The sequence below is a fragment of the Dasypus novemcinctus genome, chromosome 20 (assembly GCF_030445035.2).
Source record: "Dasypus novemcinctus isolate mDasNov1 chromosome 20, mDasNov1.1.hap2, whole genome shotgun sequence".
Taxonomy (NCBI): domain Eukaryota; kingdom Metazoa; phylum Chordata; class Mammalia; order Cingulata; family Dasypodidae; genus Dasypus; species Dasypus novemcinctus.
Window position 1 is genome coordinate 19,555,056 of NC_080692.1, and position 22,050 is coordinate 19,577,105.

The following is a 22,050-nucleotide window of genomic DNA, read 5'->3' on the forward strand; positions in this document are numbered from 1 at the left end:
CAAACGGAGAGCTGACGCAGCAAGATGGCACAACAGATTCCCAGTGCCGCTGACAAGAATAGAAGCGGATACAGAAGAACACATAGCAGATGGACACAGAGAACGGAGAGCTGGGGCGGGGGGGTGGGGGGGTGGAAAGGGAGAGAAATAAATAAAAAAATAGATCTTAAAAAAAAAACATGCTAGGAGTGGATGTGGCTCAAGTGGTTGAGCACCTGCCTTCTACATGGAAAGTCCCAGGTTTAGTTCCCAGTGCCTCCTGAAAAAACAAAAACAAACAACCAGCAAAACAAATGAAAAAACCAACTCAGGAAAGTCTATGTGGCTCAGTGGTTGAGCACCAGCTTCCCATATACAAGGTCCCAGTTTCAATTCCTGGCTCTTGGTACCTAAAAAAAGAAATACTAGACACACAACCACAAATAATAATAAAATAATAATAATTCTTATGCTTGCAACAATTTGAAAAAATCTGACAGAAAAGTATATACAATATGATTTTATTTATATAAAATTCTAGAACCAATCTATAACAGCAGAAAGCCAATAAGCAGTTGCTTGGGCAACAGGATAGAGAAGCATGGATCAAAAAGGAGCAGAAGGAAACTTGGGGATGATGAAAATATTCACCACCTGAATTGCTGTGACAGTTCCACAAATGTACACATGTCAAAACTCATCAAACTGTACACTTTAAATAGGTGCAGTTTCTTGTGTATGTTATACCACTAAAGTTTGGGGAAATATTTTCATACATTCCAAACTCCCCTACCCTTGATTAATCTGAAAAAACAATTTTACTGACTATATACCTGGAATCCTGACTGTTGCTAAAGAAAATCATGCAGCTGTTCAGTTTGATTTCCAACCTCAGCTAAGTCCATAATATTGCCCCAGGGTCCTAACAAGTCCCTTAGTTACGTCCCTATTCAAGATTTGTTAGATCACAATCCAGTATTTTGTTCTGGTGTCTCCTGTCTCTGCCCATCACTTTCAGCAGGTGACCTTACCTCCTATATCACAGGGAAATATAGAAATCACACATTATCTCAACATCCTCCTGAGGCAAACTGATTCACATCAACACCAACCCTAAACTTGTTTTCCTCTAGTGTGAAAGAAGAGGGTCAAAGCTAATCCTTCCACAGATACTTTAGTTCCCATTAACTCAGGCTTCCTCAGAGAAATCTTACTTAATTATACTTTTCCTCTCTAATGCCTTTGTAACTTTTATATATAAATAGAGTCTCTCATCTTAGGCACTCTTAACTTCATGAAACTTTCCTCCTTTGGTTTCTTTCATATCACACTCTCCTTTCTCCTAGTTCTCCTGCTTTTTTGTTTACTCCTCCTTTAACTGTTCATAATCTCCAGAGTTAAATCCTCATCCCCCTATCATTCTCACACTACAATATTATCATTGGGGATCATATCTAGTCCCACTGTTTCAAATATAATCTGTTTAGGGAAAGCAGATATGGCTCAAGTGATAAGGCCTCCACCTACCACATGGGAGGACCCAGGTTCAATCCCTGGGGCCTCCTGATGAAAAAGAAAAGAAAGCATGTCTAAGCAGCAAGCCAGTGCCCACGTGGCAAGCCAAGTGCCTATGCAGTGAGCCAAGCACCCATGCAGTGAGCTGAGTGCCCATGTGGTGAGCCAAGTGCCCATGTGGGTGCACACGTAGCAAACCGAGTGCCGACGTGGTGAGCCAAGTGCCCATGCAAAAGCCTGCATGGCAAGCTAAGTGCCCGTGTGGCAAGCTGTGTCCCCACACAAATGCCTGCATGGCAAGCCGAGGGCCCATACGGCGAGCCAAGTGCCTGCGCGGTATAAGCCAGTGCCTGCGCAGTGAGCCAGTGCCTGCACAAGTGAGTCACCCAGCAAGATAATGACACAACAAAAGAGAGACAAAGGGGAGAGTCAAGGTGAAGTGTAGCAGAGACCAGGAACTGAGGTGGCACAATTGACAGGGAACCTCTCTCCACATCAGAGGTCCCCAGGATCGAATCCCACTGAATCCTAGAGGAGAAAAACGAGAAGACAAAAAGAGAAATAGATACAGAAGATCACACAGCAAATGGACACAGACAGGAAAAACTGCAGGGCAGGGGAGAGGAAGGGGAAGAAGAAAAACAAAGGAAAAAAAAACTATTAAAAAATAAATATATAATCTGTTTAATGAAGACTCAAAGTTATATGCCCAACCCTCTATCTCCAGCCCTTCTGACAATCAGAACCATATATCCCACTGCCTGGACATCTTCATGTATATATTTCACAAACTCCTCATGCCCCGAAATGAATTCTTCATCTAGGTCTCCTCCCTCCCTAACCAAATCTGCTCTTGCAGCAGGAAAAAAAAAAACCACAATGGGCACACTTATATTCAAATGAACAACACCAAATGCTCAAACCAGAAACTTGGGAGTCATTCCTGAAGCCTGAGTTTCCCTCCTACTCCCTATATAATCAACGCATACAACTGCTATCCATGTGACTTCCAAGTATCTCTCAAAGTGATCCTCTTCCTCCAACACCACAATTATTACTTTGGTTTAGGCCATCATACCTTAACTGAACTAAAACAATTTTCTAACCTGGTTCCTGGCCTCTTGTCTCAGAGTCTTCCTAATCACTGTTTTTCAAATTTTAGGTAATGACCAATTAGTAGATTGTAAAATCAGTTTGGTGGATTGCAACCACTTTTTCTTTTTTCTTTCATTTTTTAAAAAATGAAATAAAATAAATGAGAATAGATCAAATAGATATAGCTCATTTTTCGAGGATACCACACAAAGGGTCTGGGATTTTATTTTACCCTACTTACAAGTTAATGTTAGCCTGTTACTGTTTCATGGATACTGAGAGAGACCTGAGTCTCCTAAGTCAGAGGAACTTTTGCCCAAAGCATAGCAAATAGCATAAACATCAGCATGTTTTCATTGGTTCCTTATTAATCCCAAATCCCACAAGGCAACAGAGAGAGGTACAAATGGATGTGTGGGTTTGCATCATGGCTGAGGAACACTGAGCTTAGAGAATTCACCACTTTTATAGCAAGCAGCAAGCCTGATCTTTGTCAGTGAGAGACATGACTTCATCCCTCAGGGTAGCTCCCTGCAAACAAAACCATGAGAAATGGCCTGAGTTAAGAGCAATCAGGGCCTTGCATTCTTGGCAAATGAGGCATGCAGGAACACAAGCAGCCTACAGAAGACTCTTCAATGAGTATTTGTGGTAATTTAAATATATGTCCATAAATTATTTGATACTCTTCCTTCAAGATTTCCCTCTCCTTGAGTGTGGACTTCACTTAAGTGACTTGCTTCTAATTATGTACTGCTTCAAGACTAACTCATAAGAGACACTGGAGCTTCAGTGTTGTTCACTCTCTCATGGATCACTCACTCTGTGGTGGGACCTAGCTGCCATATCATGAGGATATTCAAGTGTCCCTATGAAGACCCACATTGCAAGGAACTGCAACCTCCAATCAACAGCCAGTGAGAATCAGATACCACCTTCCAACATCCATGGCTTGGAAGAGGACTCTGCAAATCTAGTCAAGCCTTCAGAAGACTGTAGATCCAGCTGACATCTTGACTACAAATTTGTGAGATACCCTGAGTCAGAACTATCCAGCTAAGATGCTGACAGAAACTGAGATAATGCTTGAATTTTTATTTCTCTCCTCTCCCCCCCATCCCCCAGTTTGTCTGTTCTCTATGTCTATTTGCTGGTTCTTCTTCTTTGTCCACTTCTGTTGTTGTCAGCAGCACGGGAATCTGTGTTTCTTTTTGTTGCGTCATCTTGTTGTGTCAGCTCTCCATGTGTGCGGCGCCATTCCTGGGCAGGCTGAACTTTCTTTCGCGCAGGGCAGCTCTCCTTACGGGGCGCACTCCCTGCGTGTGGGGCTCCCCTACGCAGGGATACCCCTGCGTGGCACAGCACTCCTTGCGTGCATCAGCACTGCGAATGGGCCAGCTCCACACGGGTCAAGGAGGCCCAGGGTTTGAACCGTGGACCTCCCATGTGGTAGACGGATGCCCTAACTACTGGGGCAAGTCCGCTTCCCAATGCTTGATTTTTAATCCAACAAATTTTGAAGTAATTTGTTCTGTAATAAGATAAGACTAATACAGTACTGCTTGCGGAAACTTTTGCTTTGGATGTGCATATGATATACACATGCATATTAGATCACAATTTAAAGTATTTAAAGTGTATTTGTTTTTGTAGGTTCTAAACAAGGCTCAATACCACTGCAAGAATTTTTTTTTTATTTTTTAGATATATTTATTTTATTTACTTCCACCAGCCCACCCCCCACCCTCCTGTTGTCTGCCCACTATGTCCATTCACTGTGTGTTCTTCTGGGTGTGCTTGTACTCTCTTTAGGCAGCTCTGGGAACCAATCCTGGGACTTTCCAGAGTGGGAGAGAGGTGATTATTCTCTTGCGCCACCTCAGCTTCCTGATCTCTGCATCTCTTATTTCTCCCCTCTGTGCCTCTTTTTGTTGTGTCATCCTGCTGCACCAGCTTTCCACATGGGCCAGCACTCCTGCACAGGGCAGCACTCGTGCATGGGGCAGTACTCTGCACAGGCCAGCACTCCATGGAGGCCAGCACTCCACGTGGGCCAGCTCACCACAAGGGCCAGCTTGCCTTCACCAGGAGGCCCTGGGCATCAAACCCTGGACCTCCTATATGGTAGACGGTAGCCCAATTGCTTGAGCCACATCTGCTTCCCCAGAATAATCTTCTAATACTTTGATTCTCAGAGTGGTTCAGGGACCTCCAGGGACTCACTGCTTCCCACTTTCAGGAAGTACATCAGGGAAAATTCTTTTCATAATACCATGATGCTATCTGCCTTAAACTGTTATTTTCCAGAGGCTACCTGACATGGTTGTAATATCCTACCAACAGCTAATGGAATGTGTGTTGTATACTCTTATGCTGTAACATTTTCTCAGTTTTAATTTCTAACATAGCAAACAGTGAAAGACATCGCCTACATAAACAAAAGTTCAATGGGATCCTCATTAATTTTTAAGAGTGTAAAGAGATGCTAAAATTAAAAAGGTTGAGAATCACTGCTCTAAATCTCAACTATGACATAATCACATATACCCACGTACTTACTTAGACGGCTTCTCACTGCTTTCAAAATTTTAAAAAATCTAAGTTCCCTGGAACATATTTAAGATTTTTCTGATTTTGGGCCCTGCCTACCTCTCTAAATTTACTTCTTAAAACTTCTCTTCCTCCACATGGAGAAGGAGAACCATATGGTGCCAACAACCTTGCTTCCATGACCTTCCTCTTCCCCATCAACTGGCTAATAACTACTCATTCATTCCAACTAAGTTGAAAGTCACAATCCTATACAAATCCTTAAATACCTCAGTCTAATTTAGGTGCTCCTCTTAGGTAACTGGAGGCTTTTAAAATAATGTATTTACTATGTTTTAGTAAATTAACTACTTCCCTAAGGGCAAAGGAACGTCTTTTCCCTATCTCCAAAACCTAGCACAGTGCCTATTAGAAACCAAGCATTTGATAAATGTTTCTGAATCCATAAATTAACCTAAATCCAAGTAAAATTCACTAGATAGTTCTTATACATTCAGAAGGTGGTAATAATTTTGAAATCAGTTCACTGGACTCTGAACTAAATGTGATGTATACATGTATAATATAATTATAGTCTTAATAACATTTCCCTCATGTTGACAAACTTTTCTCTATTTTTAAGTTATCAACAAATTTCATAAATTGACAATCTCATTCCCTATATGTCTTGCAACATATTTTTGTCCTGTAGTGTTATCCCAGGAATATTATCATGGGATGATGGGTTACTGAATGGGCAAGATTTCCTTTTTTTTAACAAAATGTTTTCTTAAATGAATAAAAATAGGAAATTCTATACCTAAATCTTAAATCCAGGAAGACTTCATAAGCTCTAAGAACACACTAATGCCATGCCCCTTACCTTTTCACAAACATACACTGCCAGCATTGGCAAGAAAATATTGTGCTTATTGGGTACAAATTCACTCCCAATACTATAAAATTTCTATTAAGTTATCTGTTAATATATTACAGGACTTCTGGAAGATGGCAGATTAGAAAGACAACGCAACTCTTTCCTCTCCCAGAAAAATAGCTAGAGGACAGGTAGAAACAGCCTGGGGAAAAAAAAAAGTTCTCGGGTTCAGGACAACAGCACAAGGCTGGACACTGCCCATAAGAGAGAGGGGCACAGGAAAAGGACCTCGTCATTAAGGTCATGAGTAGAAGCTGCAGCTACAGCTGCCGACAACTCTCCCACCAGAGCTCTGAATTCTCTGGCGTCATGTCTGCCGCTAGAGACAGAAGCAGCGAGCAGGGATCCGCCTCTCCAGGAAAGGGGAGAGGGAAGCACACAGGCCAAGGCTGAGTCAGTACTTGGTGTGCTGAAGCCCTTGAGTACTTTGAGGCCTGGTAGGCCCCAGCCATTGTTGGCCCTGGGAGCAGGCACAGGACTAGAGCCATCTCACCCCCTCAATGGCCCTCCCTACTAACAGGGACTGACTGTTGAGGAAGCAAAGGGGAATGGGATTATTCCTACCTAGGAAAAGGGACAGGGCTGCCAGCAAAGCCTGCAGAACTCTTTCTGAGAAAGTTTCATTTACGAAGCTCTTAGGCTCCAGGCAGGATCCTCTGGCACATTAATCTGGTCTAAGTTAGAGTGAAGACACCCAGACCAGGATGTGAACTGAGAGGCCAGTCAAAGACTACCATCTCCTGGCAGACCAAGGAAGTACATGTAAGGAAACTGTAAATAAGCAGGAGAGGCTTTTTCTGGACTTTATAGCCTCCCTCCCTCCTGAAGGCCCCTGGAAACGGGACTGTAACCCATTGCTTGGCCCAGGGCCTTTATTTGAGCAACTAACAGGGACAATCCTAAAGACCTAGAAAAGGCTGAACCAAGAATCAAAGAACAGCAGTAACACACAGCCCCTTGCCATTAAATCCCTACAAAAGAGAGACTGAGCAGCAAACTCACCATGATAATCAGATGCACAGACATCAGCAAAATATTTCAAGCCATGCAAGAAAAATGGAAGAAATGCCCAAGCAAAGGACTATATCAAAGTCCCAGTTGAGACACAAGACTTGAGAGAAGTAATCAACAAGTTTCATACAAACTTCCAAAATCAAATTAATGAGCTGAAAGATAATATGGCTAAAGAAATAAAGGACATAAAGAAGATATTGAGTGAACACAAAGAAGAATGTGAAAACCTGAACAGAAAAATAATAGAGCTCATGGAAATGAAAGACACAATAGGTGAGATAAAAAATATGTGAGGCATATAACCACATACTTGAAATGACAGAAGAAAGAATAAGTGATACAAAAAGTAGAACAGCTGAAATTGAAGAGAAAAGAACAGAGAGAGAAAAGAATGGAAGAAATTGAGCAGGGGCTCAGGAAATTGAATGATAACAAGAAGCGCAACAATGTATGTGTCATGAGAGTTCAAGAAGGGGAAGAGAAGGGAAAGTGGCAGAAGAGTTTTGAAGAAATAATGGCTGAAAATTTCCCAACTCTCATGAAAGAAATAAATATACATGTCCTTGAAGCACAGTGTATCCCAATCAAAAGAAATCCTATTAGACCAACTGCAAGACACACACATCACAGAATATGAAATTTCAAAGATAAAGAGAAAATGCTCAGAGCAAGGGAGAAGCAAATCATCACATACAGGGACACCCAATAACACTTAGTGTGGATTTCCCATCAGAAACCATGGAGGAAAAATGACAGTGATATGATATAATTAGGATAATAAAAAACTGCCAACCAAGAATTCTTTATCCAGCAAAACTGTCCTTCAATTACGAAAGTGAGTTTAGAATATTCACAAATAAACAGAAACTAAGAAAGTCTGCAAAAGGAATCTACTTTTGCAGGAAGTACTAAAGGGAGCCTTACAGCCTGAAAGTCAAGATAGGAGAGACAGGCTTGGAGAAGACTGCAGAAGGCAAGAATAGCAGAAAGGATAATGAAAAGAGTAAAAGACAAACAGAAACAAGATATGACATATGAAAACCAAAGAATAAGATGGTAGAAGTAAATAATGCATTTACAGTATTATCACTGAATGTGAAAGGATTGAACTCCCCAGTCAAAAGACAGGCTGACAGAATGGATAAAAAAACATGAGCCATCCATATACTGCCTACAAGAGACTCACCTTAGACACAAGGATACAAACTTGCTGAAAGTGAAAGGTTACAAAAAGATATCCATGCAAACAATAACCAAAAAGGAGCAGAGGTAGCTATACTAATAACAGACAAAACAAACTTTAAATACTAAAAAGTTATACAAGATACAGAAGACTATTATATATTAATAAAAGCAGCAATCCACCAGGAAGAAATAATAAACATCTACGCACCTAACCAGGGTGCCCCAAAATACATGCGACAAATGTTGGCAAAGCTGAAGGGAGAGGCATCTCTAAAAATAAAAATAAAAACACACCACTCACATCGTTAGACAGAACTAGACCAGGAGTCTTGAGCTTGAACTGAAATTTAAAAAAAAAACAAACATTATTCTTGTAGGGACATGTTGGTGTGGGAGTGATAAATTTATTAAATAATACACAGTACAGTGTGGACTTAGTAAGGGATCTGCAGTTTTCATATGACTGGCAAAGGGGTCTGTAGAACAAAAAAGGTGAAGAACCCTGAACTAGACAGAACAAGGAAATATAGAACTTGAACGATATGAAAAATGACCTAGACCTAACACACACATACAGAACATTGCACCCAAATTCAGCAGGTTATACATTTTTCTTAAGTGCTCATGGATCTTTCTCCAGGACAGACCATATGTTAGGTCACAAGGCAGGCCTCAATAAAAATAAAAAGACTGAAATTATACAAAGCACCTTCTCAGAGAACAATGAATCTGGAAATCAATAATAGATAAAGAGGTAAAATCACCAAAAAAAAAAATAGCCATCAATAATAGATATAAGGGGGAAAGCACAAAAAAAAAGTAACATGGGACTGTATAGCGTAAGACTGCATGTGAAACAGAAATATGGGTAAAACTGCATATATAAGACCATTTTTCTTTGAAACTGAACAAATGTATGTTAGTACTACAAGATGCCAATATCAGACCAAAAAAATGTAGAATGGTGCAGCTTGTGTAAGACAGTTTGGCAGTACCTCAAGAAGTTGAATATAGAACTGCGGTATGATCCAGCAATACCATTTCAGGAATACTGTAATATTTTGCAGCAAAGGCAAGAAAATATTTCAATCCCAAGGGACAATAATGGGGGTTTTAAGAAGGTAAGAGAGTTTTCCTTTTGGAGTAATGAAAACGGGTTCTAAAATTGACTGAGGTGATGACAGCACAACACCATGATATAAATGAGAGCCACTGAATGTACATTTTTATGAATTGTACAAAGAATGGGACTGTATAACACAGGAAATCCAGTGGTTGATGACAGACTGTGGTTAATGGAACAAATATGAGAACATTCTCTCTTGAACAGTATCAAATATATAATACTAATAAAGTATTAATTATTAATAATTATTAATAATTATATTATAATATATTATATACAATATATAATAATTTATGATTAATAATAAAGTATTAATAATTAAGTGGAGTGGGAGAAAATACAGCAAATGTAAGATATGGGCTACAGTTGGTAGCAATATATTTTTTAAAGATTTATCCCTTCCCCCTGTTGTTTGAGCTCACTGTCTGCTCTGTCTATCTGTTGGGTGCTCTATGTGTCTGCTCGTCTTCTTTTAGGAGGCACCGGGAACCAAGCCCAGGACCTACTTTCCATGTGGGAAGGGAGGCACCTAATCACTTAAGCCACATCTGTTTCCTGCTTGTTGTATCTCTCACTGTTTCCTTATTGCGTCTCCTCATTGTATCATCTCATTGTGACATCTTGTTGCATCATCTTGTTGTATCAGCTTGCCGTGCTGGCCTACTGCATCAAGCTTGCTGTCTTGCTTGTCTTCATTAGGAGGCACTGGGAACCAGAACCTGGGACCTCCCATGGGGTAGGCGGGTGCCCAAATGCTTGAGCCACATCCACTTGCCAATAGCAATATTTTGATGATGCTCTTACATAGTTTGTAATAAATGTTTCACAACAACACAAGGTTTTGGTAGTAGGAAGATATATGAGAGCCTTGTATGACAATATGTTTCTTTTACAAATTCACAAATTTTACTATACATTTACTGTTTATGTATGTTTGTGTATGAATGATAAACTTCAATTCCAAAAGGTTAAAAAAAACATCGAATAAGGCCTCTGGATTTAATGTAAACTAAGCCATAACATTCAAATTTATCTTTATTCAAATTTAAATTCAAAATTAAAGACAGATACTCAATTCAGTTACAGGAAAAAAATTAAACATGTTTGAAACAACTTGGGTATATAAATCCACTTTGTCAACTGTAAATTTTATAAATCTAAATATTGAACAAGTATCTCTAATAAAAACTCAGTATCTAAATTGATATACTGTAAAAGAAAAATAAACAATGAATCCATTGTACAAAAAAGGTCAATATTATGTGTTGAAAACTATAATAGTTTGATGTACTAGATTAAATAAAAATAAAAAATTAATTTCATTTGTTTTTTTACTCTTTAAGGTGGCTACTAAAAGAATTTTAATTACATATGTGGCTCACATTATATTTCTATTGGACAGCACTTTTCTAGAGGCTCCTGTTGCCCTCACCACCATCATCAATAGCTCAATCAGTAGCATCAGTATCCCTATAGCTTGGCACTAATAGAACCTTCCGTGATTACGGAAATGTTCCATATCTGATAATGAAGGAATTGATGGCAGAGGTGGGGAAAAGGATAGTGATGGTGCCTAACTCACAGAAGCCAGGGAGTTCTCAGGAGACTAGAGAATACCACCTATTGTTTTGTCTTTCCAGGTGTGGGAAGTAGGAGGGGGTAGTAGGACAAGGCAGGAAGTAGATACCTGAAACTGCAGACCCATGCTATCCAACATAACTTTTTGTGATGATGGAAATGTTCTATATCTGCCCTGCCCAATACAGCAGCCACTAGACGCATGTGGCTATTAAGCAGAAGAACTGTGGCTAGTACAACTGAAGAAATGAATTTTAAAACTTATTTCATGTCAGTTTAAATTTAAATAGTCATTATGTGGCTAATAGCTACCATAATGAACAGCACTATTTCCACCTTAGCTGTTCCATCTGAGAGTATGGGAGTCATCTCAGTCTCCTTCCATCCCGTCAACTATCTTTTCCACAAAAAAGAAATATTTACAAATGTGTGTGCATGTGCACACATGCTGATACTGAACTACACAGTTCTGTCTTCTTAAAAACTCTTTATTTTGTATGCTTTTCTCTCAAATCACTAACACTAGTTTTCAGGCTTTAGCAAGATTATGGCCCACAGCCTCCTAACCAGCCTCCACACTTAGCCTCTTCCAATCCACTCCCTATAAAATGCAAATATAAACTATTTCCTTTACTCAAAGGTTAAAGTCCAAATTCTAACATGGTTTACAAAACCCTTCATGATCCAAACACAATCTCCAGCCTCATCTCACCTTCCAATTCTTGTCCCTATCACTAACACTTATCATACTCTATCATAACTGCCTGTTTACTTGCTTCCCTCCCTAGTCACTGATAATTGAGAGAAACAAGGTCTCAAATATTATGTTGCCACAACCCAGCACAATATAGTCATATCAAATGAATGAAGTATATTCATTTTCCATAAATATTTTTTGAATAAGGGAAGGAAGGGAAAAAAGAAAATAGATGTAAACTCTTGAACAAATATAAAAATTAAAATTTGGTAAATGAGAATTTTTGTTATACTATTTAAATGAATTTTAATATAACTTAAGAATCAACCCCTCATTTTGAACTTTGGAAGCAAATTCAGACTGATGCTTTAAAAATATAACTACTGGGAAGCAGACTTGGCCCAGTGATTAGGGCAATCGTCTACCACATGGGAGGTTCGCGGTTCAAACCCCGGGCCTCCTTGACCCGTGTGGAGCTGGCCCATGCGCAGTGCTGATGTGCGCAAGGAGTCCCATGCCACGCAGGGGTGTCCCCACGTAGGGGAGCCCCACATGCAAGGAGTGTGCTCCGAAAGGAGAGCTGCCTAGTGCGAAAGAAAGTGTAGCCTGCCTAAGAATGGCGCCACCCACACAGAGAGCTGACACAAGATGATGCAACAAAAAGAAACACAGATTCCTGTGCCACTGACAACAACAGAAGCGGACAAAGACGACACAGCAAATAGACACAAGAACAGACAATCGGGGTGGGGGGGTGAGGGGAGAGAAATAAATAAATAAATCTTTTTAAAAAATAAAAAAAAAATATGTAACTACATACACTTGCTATATAGAAATATTAATATATTGTATTATATTTAATCTTTCCCTATGTTTGTGGGTTTCAACCTAACAATTTATGTATATTTTCAATTAATTTACTTTTACAAATTACCTGGGAACCAGATAAAAATTGCTGCTCTATTAAAATTAAGTATTATCAAGACCTAAGCATAAGAATAAACAAATTATTTCACAATGGATTCAAAAACTTGGCAACACTATAAAGTAGATGTATCAGCTAACTACTAGAAAAATTAAGTGAAATGGTCAATAATTCTAAAACTGTAGTTTCTACTTAAATGTTAAGGGGAAAAAACATCGAGCAAAGGTTAAGCCTAAATTAATTCAGCAGTTTAAAAGAGGGATGAAAAACTATATGAAATACTCCCACTTACCAGACTAATAACGAAAGTGAAGTGAACACTGCCATGAAGGTAGAAAAGCCACCCATGTGTAAACGAATAGAAATGGTGAAAGTACATCATAGTATCTGCAACTAGTAGTGCTTACATATGGGTAAGATAATGGTTTATTTGTTGTTGTTTTGGAGTAATGGAAATGCTCTAATATTGATTGAAGTGATGAATATGCAACTTGGTAATTATACAAAATGCCACTGATTGTACGCTTTAGATATATTATATGGTTAATGAAAAAAAAATAGGGTGTGTGTGGGGGCGGGGAAATACATCAAATGTAAGACATGGACTATAGTTAGTAACTCTTTGATGATGCTCTTTCATAATTTGTTAGAAATGTCTCACAACTATGCAAGGCATTTGTGAGGGGGTCATGTTTGTTTTGTAAGTTCACAACTTTTACTATAAACTTACTGTTTGTGTATGTTCATGTATGAATGATAGACTTCAATAAATTATTTTTAAGATGGAAAAAAAATTATAGGGTGGATTGGGAGAAAATTACACCAAATATAAGATATGGACTATAGTTAGCAGTAATACTTGGATGATTTTTTTTATATTGTTAGAAACCTATCATTATTTTGTTCCTTTCTCTTGCTAAGTAGTAATCCATTGCATTAATATACTGTTTCCAAAATGGCTCTAACATTTTACATTCCCCCACCAATCAACAAGAGTTCCAGTTTCTTCACATTCTGGCCAACATTTGGTATTCCCATCTTTTGATTTCAGCCATTCTAGCAGGTGTGCAATATTACTTCATTGTGGTTCAATTTCCATCTCCCTAATGGCTAATAACAGTAAGCATTTTTTTTCATGTGTGTATTACCATCTGTATATCTTCTTTGATGCAGTATCTATTCATATCTTTTGCTCATTTTTTCCCTTGGGTTTTCTGTCTTATTACTCAGTTGAAGTGTTCTTTATATATTCTGGATAAAGTCCTTTATCAAATATATGATTTGAAATTTTTTTTCCCATTCTGTGTTTTTTTGTTGTTGTTTTTTTTAAAATCTTACTGGTGTCTTTTGAAGAGCAAAACTTTTTAAATTGATAAGGGCCAATTTATCAATTTTTTCTTTCATGAGCCATGCTGTCAGTGTCATATCTATGTATTTCTTTCCTAACCCAAGGTCTCAATGATAATTTCCTATGTGATAAGGTTTCTCCTATGAGGTAAGATTTGAGGTTCATTTTTTCCAGGCAGATAATGAAATTATTCTAACACCTTCTGTTGAAAAGACTATGCTTTTCCCCATTGAATTACTTTGGCACTTATGTGGAAACCAATTAACCATATATGTGTGGGTTTATTTCTGGACTCTATTCTATTCCACTGATCTATATATCTATCCTTATCCCAATACCACACTGTCTTAATTATTGGAAGTTTTATGGTATTTATACTATTACAAAGCAGAAACACTTACTCTGTCATGTATGAAAACTTACTACAAAACTACAACACCTAAAATAGTCTGGTGTTAGACCAAGAAAGACAAATGGAAGAGAACAGAGATCCTTAATTTATTACAAGACAGTGGAAAAAGAAAAAAAATGGTACCAAGAAAACCAGTTAACCGTATGGAAAACATATGAACCTCAATCCCTACCCACAGCAAATACAAAAATCAATTACAGGAAAGCATATGTAGCTTAACCACTTGGACACCAGCCTACCACACGGGAGGCCCCGGCCTGGGGTCCCAGTGCCTCCTCAAAGAAGACAAGCAGATGCCACCACTTGCTTTAACAGAGTTAGACACTGCCTCCCGCAGCAACAAGCTAGATTCCTCCCCCACAGAGGCCACAGCCCAAACAGAGGCCACAAGCCAGCAGACACAGCAGCCTGTGGGGAGCAGATGTGGCTCAGTCCATTGAGCACTCACCTCTCATGTGGGAGCTCCCAGGTTTAGTTCCCAGTACCTCCTGGAGAAGGTGAGGGATCTAGGGGAAGGAGAGATAAATTTTTTAAAAATAAAAAATAAATCTTAAAAAAAAAACAATTACAGGTGGATTATAGCTCTATATAAGAAAGGTAGAGCAATGATACCTCCGTAAGATAATAAAAGAGAATAACTTCATGATGTTGGGGTAGGGAAATATTTCATAAACAGGACATAAAAAGCACTAACCACAAAGGAAAATATTAATTGGACTGCGCTAAAATTAAAATTTCCTGTTCTCAAAAGACACCATCAAGAAAACAAAGTAGTAAGCCAAAGTAGCAAGTGGGGGGAAATATTTACAACACAAATAACAAACAAAGGGCTCATATCCAAAACATATAAGGAACTCCTACAAATTAATTAGAAAAAGGATAACCCAACAGAAAATTTAATAAGCATGTTACATAAAAAGGCTTTCCAAATGACCAATAGACATAAATGTATTCAACTTCACTGGTAATCAGTAAAATGCAAATGAAATCTATAATGAGATTCACTATCAATCCACCAAAATGACTAAAATAACACTGACAATACCAAGTGTTGACAAAGATATAGAACAAAAGGAATTCTCAAACATTGCTTTTGAGAATATAAGTTTATATAATCTATAGGAAAACTGTTTGGCAATATCTATTTACATTGTACAGCACACACCCTAAGATCCAGTGCTTTCACTCCTGGCTACATATGCCTCAGAAATGCATACAAATATGTACCAAAAGCCTTGTACAAGAATAGTTATAGGGACCATTGCTAGTATTCCATTCGATTTAATTTCCTGGATTTTCTCTCTCCGTGTTTGTTTCCACTTAGAGTTAATACACTATAAGAATAAATAAACAAACTGTTAAGTATAGCTCTATTATTTCTCTTTTTTCACTTAGCACTGAATCCCTGCTTTCCCTTCTTCATTTAGTATTCTTCAAAACATGATTTTAATGGTTGCATATGTCATCATATAGAGTATAGCATAATTAAACAATTTCCCATCATTTGTCATTTACAGTGTTATGTTGAATTTTTTCTATTATAAACTAAGTTTCATTATATCTTACTTTAACTCGTTATCCTTGAGGAAATTCTGTCTTTAACTCTGAAGAATGAAAGTAAACAGAGGTCTGTAGTAGAAATTTAAGTTTGAGATAACCCATGTGAAATGTATATGAATTATAACACGTAATATATTTGTTAGGTATAACTATTAGAACAAGTGTATGGGGGGATTTTATTTGTATTATTTGTATTATAAGGAGTAACGAAATTTGCTATTTGAGAAAAAGTTAGATCATATCCACTTTCAAAATGAATTAAATCATAAACCCCCAGGAAGTAGATGTGGCTCAAGCAACTGGGCTCCCATCTACCATATGGGAGGCCCAGGGTTTGATTCCTGGGGCCTCCTGGTAAAGGAAAACTGGCCTGCGTGGCAAGCAGGCCCAAGCAGAGAGCTGGCCCAAATGGAATGCTGGCCCACCCAGAGTGCTGGCCTGCATAGACAGCTGGTGCAGCAAGATGATGCAACAGTAAGAGACACAGAAGACCAGGAAGCTGAGGTGGCGCAAGAGATTGAGCACCTCTTTCCCACTGTGGAAGGTCCCAGGATTGGTTCCCAGTGCCACCTAAACAGAAGACAAGCAAACACAGAAGAATTAAACTATAGGTTTATATAAAGAAAAACAAGAAGGTGATTCTGATAAAAGTCAGGATACAGATTACCTTCACAGGGGAAGGAGTAGGTTGTGATTAGGAAAAGTCACAAGAAAGCTTCTGAAATACTGGCAAGGTATTCCAAGAATACCTTGTTAATTATACATGTTTGTTTTTTAAAATAATTAAGCTACACATTTGTTTTACATACTTTTCTATATATGTGTCACATTGCACAATGAAAAGGGCTTCAAGAAGGGATTTATTCCTCAAATGGATAAATTATATTCCTATAAAGAAATTATGTTTAAGGTCTGCACTTTCATTTCTTGAAAAGTTTTAGAGTTTCAAATATGCTTAACTGAAGTTCATAGCAATTATTTTTTCCACTAGCTATATTATTTCCATACAAAAGGGCTCTCAAGCAAAATATAACAAGAAAAAAAAATGTATATATAAATATAAACAGGCTTCCAGGGAAACAGATATGGCTCAAGCAACTGAGCTCCTGCCTACCACATGGGAGGTCCCAGGTTCAGTTTCTGGTCCTCCTAAGGAAGGCAAGCAGGACAGCGAGCTGACGTGATGGGCAGGCGCAGTAAGCTGATGCTACAAGAGACACAAGAAAATATAAGGAGAGACACAACAAAGCAGGGAGCAGAAGTGGCTCAGGAGACTGGGCGCCTCCCTCCCACATTGGAGGTCCCAGGTGCAGTTCCTGGTGCCTCCTGAAAAGAAGATAAGAACACAACAAAACACACACAGCAAATGCAAACAACGAGGGGGTAGAAAGAAAGAAATAAAATCGATCTTTAAAAAAAGAAAAAATAGAGGCTTCCAGATGAAAAGCATTGTATATTCATCACATAACACACCATAATAAGGTTAAAAGAAATACAGGGTTTGGTTTTATTCTGAAGTAAACCACTAAAAATGGAAGTTCCTATCCTTCTAAAGCATAGCTCTAATTATCAGTCTCCTACTTGAAAAAAAGAAAAAAGAAAAATCTTCAACAGCTATCCACACAGTATCTCAAGATTGGAAGGAACCTTAAAAATTGCATAGCAAATACTCATCAAATGCTTGGAACCCTGGCAGGAGATGCACTACCTCAAAAAACATTCACACCATCACTAGACAGCAATGACTTTCACAAAATCAAAAGTACATAGTGGGAAGTGGATGTGGCTCAGGCGACTGGGCTCCCGCCTACATGGGATGTCGCTGGCTCAGATCCCAGTGTCTCCTAAAGAAGAGAGTAAGCTGGCACGATGGGGCATGCACAGCAAGCTGGAGCAACAAGATGACCCAACAAGAGAGGAAAAACATAATGAGAGACACAAAAAAAGCAGGGAGTGGAGGTGGCTCAAGCAATTAGGCAATTCCCTCCCACATCAGAGCTCCGGGGTTTAGCTCCCAGTGGCCTCCTAAAGAAACAAGGAAGATAAACAAGGCAAGTGAAAAACAAGGGGGTGGGGAGAAATAATTAATCATTTAAAAAAAAAATAGAAGTTGGAGAGGGAAGGCAGTGGGGCAATAGAACATTAAGTTCTTTTTTAGGACAGTCTCAGGTGAAGGGCCCCCAGCAAAGTAGGGATGGGTGTTCCTCGATACCAAGGAATAGAAGAAGGGTGGCCCAGTCAGCACCTGGGAGGAGCTCCATGTCCCACCATGCCAGCCTTTCAGGATGGTGGCAGATGCCTCTGGAATAGAGGCGCCTGGTGTACCAGGAAGTGACTCTTCCCTGTTGTCTTTTCTCCAGCGGCTGCAAAGCCAGCTGACTCTCTGGCCCTTTAGTTTGCTGCCTCCGTTTTACAGGTTGGGGACACTGAGGCACAAAGAAGTCAAGTGACATGCTTCAAATCAGAGGGCAAGGAAGGGCAGCAACACACATCGAACACCTACTGTATTAGGTTCAGTCCTGAGTACTTCATTTGATTCTCACCACAACCCTGAAAGGTGACTGATACATGACACTGCTCTGGAGGCTGAGCTATAAAGAACAGTTCAAGACAGGAACATTGGGAAGCGGACTTGGCCCAGTGATTAGGGCGTCCGTCTACCACATGGGAGGTCCGCAGTTCAAACCCCGGGCCTCCTTGACCCGTGTGGAGCTGGTCCACACATAGTGCTGATACGCACAAGGAGTGCCGTGCCACGCAGGGGTGTCCCTGTGTAGGGGAGCCCCATGCGCAAGGAGTGCACCCTTAGGGAGAGCCGCCCAGCGTGAAAGAAAGTGCAGCCTGCCCAGGAATGGCGCCGCACACAGGGAGAGCTGACACAACAAGATGACATAACAATCTGTGTACAGTGTAATAATCGGAAAAATATCCCTGAGAAATACAATCAAGTGACATGGGGGTACCAGGGATTGAAGAACCTGGGATCTTCACATGAGAAGCAGAAGCTCAAACACTGGGCTGCACCTGCTCCCCTGTACACATTTTTAAAAATCAAATAGTGCTAAGGGATAATATATTTTTCCATACTCCAGTTGTCCCATGCTTCAGCCAATGGGAACTTCTTGAAGCTGCCTTAGAATCCTACAGAATCCCAGCAGTTCTGGAATGATGAGATATTCCCAACACAACTAGTCCATTTTCTGTCTGAGATCTGAAACTAGCCATTTCTTCAAGGAATCACTGCGTTATTTGTTTTTTGTGTATGTGGGAAATGGTATTTGGTGATCACAGTATGGGTGCTAGAGGGGCTCATTTATATCAGGTTGGTCATTATTTCAAGGGTTTTTTAGTGGACAGAGCTAGGAAATATTTTTTCAAAGAGAAAATATATCCTGAGTTCATACTGATATACCAAATCACATTTAGAATTACAGAATTTTACTTAAATCCTTTCTTTTTTTTTTTAAAGATTTATTTTTTTATTTATTTCTCTCCCCTTCCCCACCTTCCCTCCCCCCCACCCCAGTTGTCTGCTCTCTCTGTGTCCATTCGCTGTGTGTTCTTCTGTGTCCACTTATATTCTTGTCAGCAGCACTGGGAATCTGTGTCTTTTTTTGTTGTGTCATAGTGCTGTGTCAGCTCTCCATGTGTGCAGCACCACTCCTGGGCAGGTTGCACTTTTTTCACACTGGGCGGCTCTCCTTACCGGGCGTTCTCCTTGCACGTGGGGCTCCCTTACGCGGGGGACACCCCTGTGTGGCACAGCACTCCTTGCCCGCATCAGCACTGCATGTGGGCCAGCTCATCACACGGGGCAGGAGGCCCTGGGTTTGAACCCTGGATCTCCCATGTGGTAGGCGGATGCTCTATCCGTTGAGCCAAATCCATTTCCCTACTTAAATCCTTTGATTATATATTTTTGCCTCACCTCTTAAAACGAAAATTTTAGCTCCTTACAACATTAATTCTTAAAGCAACAATATTATTATATTATTATTAATGATTACTGGGGGGGGAAGGAAATAGTTAAATGGAAGAAGATTGAGGAGAAGGAGGAATGAAAAATAACACACATATTTCTGGTTTGAACAACTAGTGTTACCATTTAATGAATTAAATAACACCAGAGCAGAAATCATGCATTCAGTTTTGGATGTGCTTAGTTTAAGGGGCATCCAAATGGAAATACTGAATAACAAATTAGATATATTGGAACTTAGACTCAGAAATGTGACAAGCTGAAAACAGGAAAAAAAGAATACTCAGCATACAGACAAAAAATGAAATAGGAGAGGATAAGATTGTCCAGAGAAATTCAATGAATTGGTAGAGAAAGATTCAAAAGAGGAGACTGAAGAAAGGGAGCTTAGAGAACCAGGAAGAAATATAGAAGGGAATGATCTGGAGATGCCAAGGAAAGAGAGCTTTACAAAGGAAGGAGAAATCAACCGTATCAAATGCTTCCATACTAGGCAGTCTTGAAAATGGTTCTGAATGACCTCTGCTCCTAGTATTCAGGCCCTTGTGGAATGCCCTACCCTTGAGTGTGCTGGACATAGTGGCTCACTTCTAATTTAAAAAACACAGCAAAAGTGGTAGAATGTCACTACTGATATTAGATTTCGAAAAGACCCTGACAGAGTGCTCATCCTACGGGAAGCAAGGTCCCATGTGTGAGTGGTCCTGGAGAGACCCAGGTGGCGAGAGACTGATTTCTCCAGGCAACAGCCAGCAAGGACCTGAGGCCTGCCAAGAGCCACAGGAATGAGCGTGGAAGTGGATCCTCCCCAGTCGAGCTTTGAGATGACTGTGTCCACAGTCAACACCTTGACTGCAACCTGGGTCAGAGGCATCTCACTGGGATTCCTGACCCACACTGGTTTTAGAGACATTAGTAACCCCAGCAAACAAGTAAAAAGATGAAGAAAGAAACAAGACAGAAGACTGATATAGATTAAAACAAAACTGCTAATGGAGATAAGTAGCAAATGTAGACAACCCTCTCAGAAAGCTTGGCAGCAAAGGGGAGAACAAGTTACAGCAACAGTTAAAGAGAGTATGAATGTGGAGCGGAGTTTTGGGTTAACATGAGAGAGATGTGAGCATGTTTCAATAACGATAATTAGAAGCCAATAGGACAGAAACTCTTGTGAAATTTCATCCCACAATCAACGAGCTCCTCTAAAAGTCCTCAGATTCTTTGGGAAATATTCCCGCTATCTCTCTGCCTTAAATGAAAACTGACTTTCCGATCAGGACTCCTCTTCCCATACAACCTTTTCAAGCGGAGGCTATTCAGTCTCTCACACTCCACACACAATATTGGGAAAAGAGATTGGTACTCCCTTTTCTCTCCCAAAGCCCCTTCCAGACCATTATTCTTGAACCCTCATGTAAAATCCTGTTACTGTGATTGTCAAGCTATTCAGCAATACAGCTTTCCACCACCTCCTCTTCACCATTAGTTAATGACCACCTAAACATCCCCCCATCTGGTGAGGATATGCTGTCAGCTAGACCAAGGATGTCACCATCTTTTACCTGACAGTCCTTCTACTATGGGGATCGCTTCAATGTGTACTTGGATGAGTCATCTAACACCAGTTCCTCAAACCTATCATCTCCAATAAGCAATTCTCCATCCCCTGGGTAAAGCCATTCAACCAGTTATGAATTCACTTACTTGCACCATTATCCATTCATTCAACAGATATTTAGTAAGTACCTATTATTTGCTCAGTGGAGAACACATGACAGACATGGTCCTTGTCCTCATGAAACCTAGGACACATACTTTAATATTTTCCACAAAGATGGCATGAAAAGATCTAGCTGAAGTCTATTTATATCACACCTACTGCATTTCCTTTAGTCTATTAACCATGTCAATTCTAGGAAACTAGAATTATGATCTAACTTGACTTAATAAATTAAATTAACGCTGTGTCTTGGAGATCACTACTTTCTTGACAAGGTCTCTTAAAACTAACTTTAAAATTAATAGGTAAATAAAGTAAAAAATATGAAAAAAAGAAAACATTTAGTAATCTATTCTAAAATACTGCCACCAGATGGAAGAAGTAGATTAGGAGTTTCTAGCCACAAACCTTGTACCCAATGTATAGTGTCTCCCTGGCTCCCAGAGCAACC

At 39.6% G+C, this 22,050-nt stretch overlaps 1 protein-coding gene across 24 annotated transcripts in view; it reads right to left on the minus strand.

Annotated features, from left to right (window-relative positions):
- Positions 1-22,050, minus strand: part of ERC1 (ELKS/RAB6-interacting/CAST family member 1) — a 661,999-nt gene that overhangs the window by 621,387 nt on the left and 18,562 nt on the right. For 10 of the 24 annotated variants that reach the window (XR_011646638.1, XR_011646636.1, XR_011646641.1 and 7 more), the window contains exon 2: positions 14,789-14,846. The exons of the other annotated variants lie outside the window; for them this stretch is intronic. The gene's annotated coding sequence lies outside the window, so the exon portion shown is untranslated. The remainder of the gene's footprint in view (positions 1-14,788; positions 14,847-22,050) is intronic. 24 annotated transcript variants of the gene reach the window in all.